This window comes from Rattus rattus, chromosome 4 (assembly GCF_011064425.1).
Source record: "Rattus rattus isolate New Zealand chromosome 4, Rrattus_CSIRO_v1, whole genome shotgun sequence".
NCBI classification, from domain to species: Eukaryota; Metazoa; Chordata; class Mammalia; order Rodentia; family Muridae; genus Rattus; species Rattus rattus.
The window spans coordinates 132,799,716-132,809,731 of NC_046157.1; the positions used below are offsets into that span (position 1 = coordinate 132,799,716).

General features: G+C 43.7%; 1 pseudogene; it reads right to left on the reverse strand.

Annotated features, from left to right (window-relative positions):
- Positions 1 to 3,823: 3,823 nt before the first annotated feature.
- Positions 3,824 to 6,791, reverse strand: LOC116898513 (annotated as a pseudogene).
- Between the last annotated feature and the right edge of the window lie 3,225 nt (positions 6,792 to 10,016).

Below are 10,016 nucleotides of genomic sequence, written 5' to 3' on the forward strand. Positions count from 1 at the left end.
GTCTTTCTTGATGTTCTCCAGCATCATGGTCAAACATGATTTTGAATCTAGATCTTGCTTTTCTGGTGTGTTTGGATATTCCATGTTTGTTTTGATGGGAGAATTGGGCTCTGATGGTGCCATGTAGTCTTGGTTTCTGTTGCTTGGGTTCCTGCGCTTGCCTCTCGCCATCGAATTATCTCTAGTGTTACTTTGTTCTGCTATTTCTGACAGTGGCTCCCGACTGTCCTATAGGCCTGTGTGTCAGAGTGCTGTGAACCTGTTTTCCTCTCTTTCAGTCAGTTATGGGGACAGAGTGTTCTGCTTTTCGGGCATGTAGTTTTTCCTTTCTACAGGTCTTCAGCTGTTCCTGTGGACTTGTGCCTGAGTTCACCAGGCAGGTCACTTGCAGCAGAAAGTTGGTCTTACCTGTGGTCCGGGCTCAAGTTCACTCATGGTGCTGCCCACGGGCTCTCCGCGGCGGCAGCGACCAGGAAGATCTGCGCCGCCCCTTCTGGGAGCCTCCGTGCACCAGGGTTCCAGATGGATTCTGGTGCTTTCCTCTGGAATCAGTAATGTGTGCAGAGAGCAGTCTCTTCTGGTTTCGCAGGCGTGTCTGCCTCTCTGAAGGTTTAGCTCTCCCTCCTACGGGATTTGGGTGCAGAGAACTGTTTATCCGGTCTGTTTCCTTCAGGTTCCGGCGGTGTCTCAGGCAGGGCTCCTGCCGCTCCTGGGCCCTCCCCCACAGGAACCCAGAGGCCTTGTACAGTTTCCTCTTGGGCCAGGGATGTGGGCAGGGGTGGGCAGTGTTGGTGGTCTCTTCCGCTCTGCAGCCTCAGGAGTGCCCACCTGACCAGGTGGTAAGGTCTCTCTCCCACGGGGTCTGGGAGCAGAGAGCTGCTGCGGGCCGGGATCCGCGGGTGTTCAATTTCTTTCTTTATTTTTTCCTTGATTGACTTGTCATCGAGTAGAGGGTTGTTCAACTTCCATGTATATGTGGGCTTTCAGTCGTTTTTTTGTTATTGAAGACCAGCTTTTGTCCGTGGTTATCTGAAAGGACGTATGGGATTATTTCTATCTTCCTGTATCTGTTGAGGCCTGTTTTGTGACCGATTATATGGTCAATTTTGGAGAAGGTACCATGGGATGCTGAGAAGAAGGTATATCCTTTGGTTTTAGGGTGGAATGTTCTATAAATATATGTTAAATCTTTTTGGTTCATAACTTCTGTTAGTCTTTCTATGTCTCTGTTTAATTTGGGTTTCCCTGATCTGTCCATTGATAAGAGTGGGTTGTTGAAATCTCCTACTATTATTGTGGGAGGTGCAATGTGTGCTTTGACCTTTAGTAAGATTTCCTTTATGTATGTAGGTACACTTGTTTTTAGTGCATAGATATTTAGGATTGAGAGTTCATCTTGGTGGATTTTTCCTTTGATGAATATGAAGTGTCCTTCCTTACCTTTTTAATGACTTTTGGTTGAAACTCAATTTTATTTGATATTAGGATGGCAACACCAGCTTTTTTCTTTGGGCCATTTGTTTGGAAAGTTGTTTTGCAGCCATTTACTCTGAGGTAGTTTCTGTCTTTGTCACTATGGTTTCTTTCTTATATGTAGCAAAATGCTGGGTCCTCTTTACATATCCAGTCTGTAAGTCTATGTCTTTTTATTGGGGAATTAAGTCCGTTGATGTTGAGAAATATTAAGGAATAATGACTGTTGCTTCCTGTTATTTTCGTTGTTAGAGGTGGAATTACATTTGTGTGTCTCTCTTTTTGTTTTCTTGCAAGGAGAGTATATTCTTCCTTTCTGTATGGCATAGTTTTTTTCCTTGTGTTGGATTTTCCCATCTATTATCCTTTGTAGGGCTGAATTTGTAGAAAGATGTTGTGTAAATTTGGTTTTGTCACAGAATATCTTGGTTTCTCCATCTATGTTAATTGAGAGTTTTGCTGGATACAGTAACCTGGGCTGGCATTTGTGTTCTCTTAGGGTTTGTATGACATCTGTCCAGGATCTTCTGGCTTTCAAAGTCTCTGGTGAGAAGTCTGATGTAATTCTGAAAGGTCTGCCTTTATATGTTACTTGACCTTTTTCCCTTACTGCTTTTAATATTCTTTCTTTGTTTTGTGTATTTGGTGTTTTGACTATTATGTGACAGGAGGAGTTTCTTTTCTGGTCCAATCTATTTGGAGTTCTATAGGCTTCTTGTATGTTTATGGGCATCTCTTCCTTTAGGTTAGGGAAGTTTTCTTCTGTAATTTTGTTGATATATTTACTGACCTTTGAGCTGGGAGTCTTCACTCTCTTCTATATATGTTATCCAAAGGTTTGATCTTCTCATTGTGTCCTGGATTTCCTGGATGTTTTTTGGGCTAGGAGATTTTTTGCATTTTAAATTATCTTTGAAGGTTGTGTTGATGTTTTGTATATCTTCTGCCCCGAGATTCTCTCTTCTTCTCTTGTATTCTGTTGGTGATGCTTGAATCTATGATTCCTTGTCTCTTCCTTAGTTTTGCTTTGTCCAGGGTTGTCTCCCTTTGTGCTTTCTTTATTGTTTCTATTTCCATTTTTAAATCCTGGGCGGTTTTGTTTAATTCCTTCACCTGTTTGATTGTGTTTTCCTATAATTCTTTCAGGCAGTTTTGTGTTTCCTGTATAAGGGCTTCTACTTGTTTACTTGGGTTGTTCTACCTTTGTTTAAGGGACTTACTTATGTCCTCTATCATTATTATAAAATGTGATTTTAAATCTAAATCTTGCTTTTCTGGTGTGTTTGGATCCAGTACTATCTTTCGAGAGAGAACTGGGCTCTGATGATGCCAAGTAGGCTTAGTTTCTGTTCCTAAGTGTCCTGAGCTTGCCTCTAGCTGTTGGGTTGTCTCTGGTGTTTGTTGGTTTTGATGTTTCTTAGAGTGGCTTGACCCTCTGGTAGCCCTCTGTGTCTGCACTCTTCTAGAACTGTTTTCCTATTTTCTTTCAGCCTTTTCTTAGAACACATGCTCCATCTCACGTGTTTAGGTGCTCCTGGTGACTGTCTTACAGCTCCAGGCACAGGCAGGAATGGGAAGGGTCTTGCCCCTGATTGCTCCTGGGTCCTTGAACCCAGGGGGACAGTTGGCACTAGGCAATTCCCTCCTGGGTATGGAATGTGGGCAGAGGGTAGTTTCCTCTGATTTCTCAGGAGTGTCCACACTTCTGACAGGATTTGGGTGCAGGGAACTCTGCTTCTCTGTATTGAAACAAAGCAAAACAAACCCCAAAGATGTGGGCTTATTGTGCACATTAGCAGGTCCATACAGGAAAATGCACAAAAGTATGTACCAATCACAATAACAGCTCTAAATATAATGAATTTGAAATACCATGGTTGGCTGACATAGGACAATATAACATTGAGTCCTTCAAGCCTTTACCCTCACCACCATTTAAAAGTGGCAACTGAGAAAACCCAAAATTTAATAATTCAAATACATAGTGATTATTCTGTACAGTGTCCCCACCAACCACCTTGAGTTACTGAACCCTTTCATGATTTCTTGCCCATTAATTAATTAATTAATTAATTAAGTAGGGAAAGAGTGTAGGAAATCATGCTGTAGCAGTGTATCCCTCAAAGACGTGCAATTTGTGAAGAGTTTAATGTGCTTCAGGGGAAATCCTACTGGAATAAATAGGGTTGGTTGTTTTCCAGTAAATATGGAGTGAAAAATAATTTTTACTCCAATCTGAGGTATAATTTCAAGGTTTAGGGACACAATTCCATACATTTACAACTATAACAATCACCCAGAACATTCGCAGTAAGCCTGTGACTGTTGGCTAGATGGGGATGAGTGTCTTTCAAACTTCATCATGATTTTTGGTAAGATCTTCCCGTAATTGGTGGCTTGGCTTCCCACAAACATGGTCCAGTTGTCTAGAATCTCCTCCTTGGTCAGCATCTCATCCTTGTTTTTGTCTGACTCATACACCAGATGCCGGGCTTCAGCCTGTGCATGGTCATAGTCCTGAGGGAGGATCCAGTGGTGAATCTCATCCTAGTCCAGCTTCCCATCCTTGTTGAGATCTGGGAAATCATTGAACTGCTCCCCAGACAAAACCCAGTCTGTCTCAGGGCAATTGTCCTCATGGGAAAAAGATGTCCACAATGTACTCATCCTGGTCCACAAAACCATCCCCGTTCTTGTCGATATCCTCCAGGGTTTCCAGAACTACAATCTCTTTCATATGTTCAAACTCCTCCAGGTGCAGAAGGCAGTGAACTCCTCCCGAGTAGCTGTCAGGTCGTCATCAAGGTCTGAAGCCTTAAACCTCCATTAATCTCATGGCAGCAACTTTTTAAAGGTATGATGATCAGAGCTGTCTTGGAATTCAGCATGGTTTTCCAGGTACTAGCCATAGATGGCCGCTCGTATTCTTCCCAGGAGATCTTTTTGTCTATGTCCCAAACACAATCCTTCCTGACTTTAGCCACATTATTGTAGGTGTATCTTTTCTTTACCCATTTCATCCAAACTTTCAGCACCTCGGTAGTAATAAGGCCATCTCCATCTCTGTCAATTTGATCAACAATTTTCCCCAGCCTCTCCTTGCTCTCATCCAGTCTTAGCTGATCAAAGATCTTGGAGTCCTCCATGCCCAGGAAGACCTCTTGATCGTACTGGAAGCCATAGTTGTCCTTGGGCTGCCACTTGCTCAGCTCCTAATAGGGCTGAACCAAGCCCATAGTGCCAGCACCAGTGCCAGCAGCAGTCCCAGGGCAAGTTCAAGGTGGACTCCTCATGTCAGAGTCTTGAGCAAAGGGAGTCTACCTGGCAGTTGGGGCTCGGTGCACCGTAGCTGCTGTCCTCTCCCCAGTGAGGGCTTTTGTTACATTTCAAATGTTATCCCTTTTCCTGGTTTCCCATACACAAAACTCCCTATCCCTCCACCTTTCCCTTATTCTACGAGGGTGTTCCCACACCCACCTACTGACCGACCCACCCACCCACCCTACCTGTCTCCCTGTCCTTATTTTCCCCTATACAGGGGCATCAAGCCTTGGCAAGACTAAGGGTTTCTCCTTCCATTGCTGCTCAACAAGGCCATCCTCTGCTACATATGCCGCTGGGGCCGTGGTTCTGTACTTGTATACTCTTTGGATGGTGGGTTAGGCCCTGGGAGCTCTGGGTTGTTGGTATTGTTGTTCTTATGGGGTTGCAAACCCCTTCAACTACCTCAATCCTTTCTCTTACTCCTCTGTTGGGGACCCTGTTCTCAGCTAAATGCTTGGCTGCAAGCATCTGCCTCTGTATTTGTCATGCTCTTTACCCCACTCTTTTGAGCAGATTGCCACAGAACAACGAAGATGTATTGTCTTGGCGTGATGATGTACAGACAAATAGATGATTTCTTAATTCCTAATGATGGTTCTATAAGAATTCCTAAAATTAGATTAGTAATTTTAAGCTCTTTTATAATAGGACTGCTATTATGTTTTCTCTGGTAATCAAAATTGCATTGAGAACTCTGCCATTCTTAAAGTGTCATGAGTTAATTGCTTCTGCAATACCAAGCAGGAATCTACAAATTAGAGCCCATCCTAAGAGGGTATAAACCAATTAACCAAAGTTCATAAAAAGGGAGTGAGTGATTTACTATAGGTGGAAGGACTGAACATAAAAAATTGACTGGATTTGCCTATAGGAAATTCCACTAATTCCTTTGTCACAAAAATTACAGTTTTTAACTCTCTCCATGAACCTGTAGAGCCTTTGACAGATGATGACAGGTTTATCCTGACAATTACTCTTAATGGATATGCATATAAACATTCTCTGTCGTAAACTGATTATTCAACTTATGATTTGAATTCGTGTGCACACTTGTGGTGAACTTTTCACCATGTGATGCTGTGTTCAGAAAGATATACAAATGCTGAGGACAAAGAGAGAGAAAGCTTTTTAGACAGAACTGAACTGAACAGAACAGAACTCAAGAAGAACTTAGAAGTAAAGGCATAGCGTTGAGAGTAAGGCATTGAGAGTAAGGAAATTATTGTGACGTAAGAGAAAGAGGAAAGGAGATAAGAAGAGTGCAAAGAGAACTTTTTAAGCGAACTTTTTGGAGGCAAACTTTTGTAGAAACTTTTTGGAGACCTGAATAACTTATAAATAAAGGTTAAAATCACTTGTCAAGGTGTCCCTTTTCCTGAGCCTTCAACAAGCAACAGGGAGTTAGAGCTGCACAGTTCCTGCAGACAGAGAATAAAGGCTACTTTCCTCTGTCCCCTGCTGAGGTGCTAAAGCCAGTGACTATAGTGTCTAGCATCAAGGAAACTCAGGCAGTTCAGCTACAGTAGTAAAGAGACTTAGGCCTGAGATGGGTGTGATGGTTGGTATATGCTTGGCCAAGGGACTGTCAGCATTAGAAGGTGTGACCCTGTTGGAGTAGGTTTGTCACTGTGTGCTTGGGTTATAAGATTCTCATTCTAGCTGCCCGGAAGCCAGTATTCTGCTAGTAGCCTTCAGATGAAGATGTGCAACTCTCAGCTTCTCCTGTACCATGCCTGCCTGTGTATCACCATGTTCCCTCCTTGATGATAATAGACTGACCCTCTGAACCTGAAAGCCAGGCCCAATTAAATGTTGTCCTTAAAAGAATTGCCTTGGGGGGGTCAGTCCCTGTAGCCACTGCCACCATCACTCCTCAGCCAGCAGCTAGGAGTCACCTCAGGTCGGGGTCTGCAGAGGACTCTAAGAGGCTGCTGACAGTGCAGTTGGATGCAGAAGGCCAGGTGCTCCTCAGGATATAGTATTGGCTTCTCCATGGGTCCAGCCAGCAGTGTCCCTGTGCTGGGAGTGTTTCTACCACTCCGAGGAGACAACATTCAGAGTTCTTGGACAAGGTGACCTTGTGAGAGCTGTCGATAATTTAATTCCATCTCTAGGTTTTCTAGGCACATTGAGAACCATGATCAGCTTTACTAAGAAAGAGTTTGACTACTGTATCCTCGATGAAGGCTTTACTGCTAAGGACATTCTGGACCAAAAGATCAAAAATAAAGTTTCTGCCTTTGACGATCAGGATGCTTTCTATGTTGGGGACCTTGGAGACATTCTAAAGAAGCATCTGGATATTGCCTCTGTATCCTCTGGAAACAGGAATACAAGAGTAGTCAGTGTTAGGAAGCTGCTGGCTTCTGCCTATGTCCGGAACTGAACTGAATCAGACCCACAGCTCCCTGCACCCAAATCCTGTGGGGTAGAGAGCTGGACCCTCAGAAGTGCAGTCAATCCTGAGAGTCAGAGGACACAACTACTTTCTGCCCATATTCCTGACACAAGAGGAAATTGCCTAGTGCCATCTGTGCCCTCTGGGCGAAGGGACCTGGGAGCAGTCAGGGGCGGGACACTTCCAGTGCCTGGGCCCAGAGCTGAAACCCAGTCACCAGGTGTGACGACAGAGTTGAGAGCAGAGGTGTGACCTCCTCTTCTGTGCCAGGAGAGTTCAGGTCACACCAACTCAGGACCACCCTATGTTCACAGATCCGGCTGAAAGAAAGCAAGTCTACAGGAGTGCTGACACACAGGCCTACAGGAGGGTCAAGCCACTCTCAGAGACAGCCAGACATGACAACACCAGAGCCAACCTGATGGAGAGAGGCAAGTACAGGAACCTAAGCAACAGCAACCAAGACCACTTGGCATCGTCAAAGCCCAGTTCTCTGAGCAAAGAAAATACTGGATCTCCAAATACCCCGGAAAAGCAAGATTTGGATTTAAAAATCACATTTTATGATGACAGAAGACTAAGGCAACTGTAGCCTCACTGATCTCTCTGGAGGGGGAAATCGAATAGGTTCTGTGGGCCGACTGAAGTTGAATGTGGATATGAATGACAATGAAGTGGGACGGGGAGGAAAGATGGCATTTAGGGAGAGAAGGCAGAAAGAGAGGGCTGGAATCGAGCATTTGAGGAGCAGTATGGAAACCTAATGCCGTGGAAAGTTCCTAAAATATACAAAGGTGATCCTAATGAAGTGTTCAAGTAATGGGGGAGACAAATCCCTAAGTGGCCCAAATGAAGCTTCTAGAGCTGGGATTGGGTTTCATCCAATTGATTGTTGGCCAAAGGGGTCCTATGGAAATCCCCAACAACCCAGGCTGTTTCTATGGAAATCCCCAAACAACCCAGGCTGTCTCCAAGACAGCAGGTTATTCTGCACAGCAAGTCCTGATTGCTGAAAATGACGTGTGCACAACTTGATAAACATGGAGATGGTACAGGAAGATACTCTTCTGGCTACCAAAAGAGAAACATAAACACCAACCCAGCCACAAACCTGATCTACGATTCTGTTCTGTGTGCAGAATATGCTAGGACAATGGTAGAATGAAGCCTGTGAGAGTAGCCAAGCAATGCTTATTTGATCCACTGGCCCACCCCATGAAACAGAGTCCATACCCAGCAGTGCCTTGGTAACCAAGAACCAGGCTAGACAACCCAGGGACCTGGGATGAAAGCAAATAGTACTGATCTGAAAACACAAAACCAACCAAACAGCCAAAAAGCCAATGAAATGACTCCTGATGACATCCTGCTATTCTTACAGGTGAGCGCCTTATTCAGTCATCATCAGAGAAGCAACCTCCTGTAGTGGATGGAAGTCATGCAGTGAGTCACAGCCAGACATTGTGTAGAGGGAGAAACCCGACTCACACAGCTCTAAATGGGACGCCCCCACCAAACCCCTCCCCTCGGAGCTCATATGAGTTCACAGACACTGAAACAGCAGACACGCGGCTATAGCAGGTCTGCACCAGGTCTGCTGCATGTGTTACAGCTTTCGGTTCAGCCTTTTACTGACGCTGAGTGTGTTAACTCGTGGGTCTCTGATTCTTGTGCCTTCTCTTGGGCTCTTTTTCTTCTGTTGTTTTGCTGTGTCCAAATTTGATGTGACAGCCCTTGTTTTTATTTTATGGTACGTTGTTTTATCACATTTTGTTGTTTAAGAAAAAGAGAGAAAAAGAAGAAGAGCCTGTGTCTTTAATGGGGTCATTGAGCTTCATTTTGTCCTAGCTCTGCTTAGTGTGAAGTTTCTCATACATGAAAGTAAACAAAGCTGTTTTTTAAATATCTTGTTAAGGCATAATTTTTAGGTTATTCTAAAGTTTTTATTTACAAATATATGCAATTTTAACTGATACAACAATATAAAATGTGAGAGTTTTTTATAGAAATATATAAGCAGAATATTGCCAGTATGCTATTTCTTTTTTTTGAAATTATCAAATAACACATTTAATAAAAGAAAAGGAAGTTGGCTTAAACATTGGTCCCCAAAGCCAACTAAATCACCAGGAACTTTAAAAACACAGAGAAAGGGCACGACAAGACAATTACCCCCTCTGATCCCAAATGATTCTCATCATGAAGCAGAAAGGAAACTACAGACTCTTAAAATATTCAAAATGGAATACAACTGAATCCAGACGTTAATATGTCAGGACATATAGGAGCAAACATAACAACCAATTTGGGCACGTACCCTGTTGTCAGCCCAATCCCAATCCAGAGCCACTCTGGAAAGCAAATAAATCCAGCAAATAAAGCAAGCATGCTTCCCTAAGCCAGGCCTCTAAGACACTACCTACAAGAAGTCCAAAAAGACCTGTGCCTTTCCCCAAGGGCGAGCAAGTTTCATTATCCAGTACTGTTGCTACTGAAAACGTAAAACGGCAAGGGACCTCACATACAGTTGGCAGCGAAGACACTGCCCATTATTAGCTATCCAAACGGAAGCTCATCTACCCGGAGACTGCAATGTCCTGTCTTTTTCTTATCATCCCCTTATTTCTCTACTAAGACAAGGTGCACAGCTCTGCTTCCTGGTGTTGACCTATCTTGGAATGAATGCATCACAAGGCAAGGAAGCCATACTCGAACCGCTCACCTTTAACAAAAACTTGGCATGTGTGTTCTTGTCTGGTGTTCTTACCTAAAGAAATGGTTAATCTAACTCCAGAGTTCCAAAACTCACACTCATGGGTGA